Below are 3,667 nucleotides of genomic sequence, written 5' to 3'. Positions count from 1 at the left end.
TATTGTTGATTGATTGTTGCAAAGTTAAAAACATGAATTATGGGTCAATTATAAGAATTTAAAATTTAGTTGGGAAATTTTGTTTTGAAATTGGACGTAACTATTTTTTATCTATTGGACTTTTCAAGCCTTTACAAGTAGGACCCTCCCTTGTCTAATCTTGCCCTTTAAACAGTCCAAACTTTGTTCCATTAAAGGCCCTTCTAAGTCTTTTGAAACAGCTGGCTTTAGATCCCTTTCCCATCCAAATGTTCTTTTGATTTATTGATTTGCCAATCACATCCTAAAGTACTTGAATTTTGGTCATCTTTGATTATTGAGACCTTAAAAACTTATTTGTCTAACATTAAATTCCTCAAAAAAATTGTTTTAGAAATTAATATAATATTTTATAACTGTAATGAAATATAATATAATATAATATAATTAAATATAGCTGCAATGTAAACCTTATATTTGATTACATTACAGTAATGTTTTATTGCAGCTTACTAAATATAGCTTAAAATTTTAACTGACGTTCTATTGGAGAAAATGAAAAAAATTTACTGTTAAGGAGAGTGAATGACTAGGAAAATGATGAAAAAAAAAAAGAATTTATGATTAATTGAATACTAAAATATACTTTTCGCATATGTTACTTTCACAACTAAAAGAAAATAATCGCAAAGAAAGGGAGAAGATAAAAAAATGATTGATTGATTCAAATACTGACTAAAGCTAATAAAGTTTTTTGGTTCTATCAAATGATATTTCTTTTCTGAGTTTACATCGAACTTATCTAAATAAATTAGAAACTCAATAAATATAATAATCCCAAAAATTAATTATTGCTATATTACTTCATGCTTAGTTATGGCCAAAAAATAATTAAGTGGTAAAATTAAAATATGTATTTTTTTTTTTATAAAAAAAATTTGACATTAAATTTTTTTTTTTTTTTTTTTAATTTTGGAGAGTGCCACAATCCTATTGGTTTGGCTGTGTTCCATTGCGAATAATGCTATGTTTGGAAAGGAGAGGAACGAAAATAAGAAAAAACTGTTACTATTATTTTCCCATCTTATTATTCACTTTATGTTTGATTTGGAATGAATTTTCTCCAATTTGAAGAGATTGAGAAATAATGGAAGAGAAAGGAAAATATTTAAAATTTTCTTTTTTTCTAAATTTTCTTCCTTGTTCTAAACAAGGGATGAGATGAGATTCTCAATGCATTTTCTACCTATATTTTCTTTCTTCCCATAAAATCATCACTTAGTGCCAAATTGCGAGTGGAATCTATATTCTCTCTTATAAAATATAAGTCAGTTAAAAATTTTTATACCGAAATTAAGAAAATAATTAATTCTTTTAAATTATAACAAAATAAATATTATTCATATATCACATTATTATATTGTACCTAATTATAATATAAATAAAAACAAGATTGAAAAAAAAAATTATACTCCTTAAAATGCTTTTAAAAACTTATATTTTAAGATAAAATAATTACTATAAAACGATTTATACTATATATAAATGTGGGGACGCGGGAGAATAGTTTCCAATAATACCTTAACTATATTTAAGATACCCTAAAAAGTAATTTAGTCACTGCCAATTTAAAAAAATGTAGTAAAATTTTTCTTTGATTTGATTGGATATTTTGTTAATACTAATTTTTTAAACAAATATGTATAAATTTTTGAGTTTAACTTTTTCAAGTTTATTTTATTTAAATAAGTATATGTGATAACAAGGCATTTGAAAATTTTTAAATTTTTAAACTTTTGAAATCTATATTTGTTATTTGATTAAAAATATTTTATTTTAGGAGAGGACTAAAAAATTACTTTTTATTTTAATATTCTTTTTGATTTATGATTATATAATTTGATTGTATATGTTTTTTTAAAATATATTTTCAAATAAATACATATCCATAATTAAGTTTAAAATTTTTAATTCTTATTTTTTAAATAAAAGGAAAATTTTTAATATACTGTACATAAACGTGTGAATGAGAGGGAATAATGAGATTATCTATAATAAGCTTAGTGAAATTTTAAAAATCTTAAAATAACTTTTAGATAATTGATAATAATTTGAGTTTATTAAATAATTTGAGTTTTTAATAATTGATAAATTGTAATATTAAAAATAAGAGGGAGAAGTTGAAGGAGAAAAATAAGAGGAATACAATTAAGATGAGATTAAAAATTTTTTCTGTTTGATTTCAATCCCAAAATTGAATATGATGAAAAGAAATTAAAAAATAAATCAAAACCCAAAGCTGATGGAAACATGAACTCACTTTTCTTTGCGATTCCTTTACAATGAGAAGCCAATGACTAATTATTACTTTAACTGATTAATTAGGATATTAATTTTTCAAAAAACAGATTATTATCCTAATTTTAAAGTAAATTTTAATATGCAAGAAAATAAAAAAAAACATTTATAAAAAAGATTGTTATATATATATATATATATATATATATATATATATATATATATATATATATATATATATATATAAAGATGGTCTCTCGATGATTAAACATTTTTAATTTTTTGATATTTTTTCCACACATACTAAATCTTTTTAACTTGAAAGAAAACAGTGTTTGGATAATTAAGAAAAAGACTAGAATTATATATTTCTGTTTTTTGTTATTTTTGAGGTTTCAAGGATTCGTGCATGTCAATAAATTCATTTTTCCAATGTATTAAGTAAATAATACTGTCAATATCACCAAAGTGATTTCTATTATCATTGTGGCTCGTATTATTTTTAAACAATTTAAATCAGCTTTTCATTTATTTTCTTATATCTAGCAGTAAGAAATATTAGTGTTATTGACTTAAAATTAGGGGATAGATGTTGAAGATTGAATGATAACTTGATTTACTTTTTGAACACTTACTAGGGTTTTAAGCATTTGTATAAATTAGGATCTAAAAATTAGGTTTAGAAGTTAGCTTGAATTTTATTTTGAAACCACTTTATATAAAATAGAAGTACATAAAAATAGCATTACAAGTAATTTTAAGGCAAAGTGTCATGTAAATAAATATTTTATTCATTTTAATCTAAATAAAAAAAATTATGTTTTAATATGATGTAAACAAAAAAATTAAACGAGTGCAAAGAACAAATATAATAAACGTGCAACGCACGTGATAAAGAAGACAAGTGAACTTGAAAAGGAGCAATCGAATCTTTAATCCTTTGTTTAATTTGAATTTCTAAAATATCCTTTTAGTTATATTTTCATTAAGAATTAGATAATAATCTATAAATAATATTTAAGAAACTTTTTTTTCTCAATATAAGAGAAGATAATATATTAAATAACATTAATATAAGAAGAAAATTTATCATCCTTTCAAAAAAAAAAAAAAAAAAGAAACTTTATCAAAAAATATTAATAATCACAATACCGTTAAATGTCAATAATATATTTAAAAAAGGTAATCTATTAAAAAATATTAATAATCACAATACCGTGGAATCGCCTCCAAAAAGAATCCAGATTTTTAAGGATACCTATTTAAGCAACAAATCATCTAACAACTTTTATGAAAAAATAATTTTCTACAGCAAAGATGCATATTTTTAATTTTCTTAAATAATAATATTTAAAAAAAAACAATATGTATAGAGATAAAAAATAAAAAA

Source organism: Jatropha curcas, chromosome 1 (assembly GCF_041381405.1).
Source record: "Jatropha curcas cultivar XTBG-Jc1 chromosome 1, XTBG_Jcur_1.0, whole genome shotgun sequence".
Classification (NCBI taxonomy): Eukaryota; Viridiplantae; Streptophyta; class Magnoliopsida; order Malpighiales; family Euphorbiaceae; genus Jatropha; species Jatropha curcas.
This window is presented reverse-complemented; position numbering follows the sequence as displayed.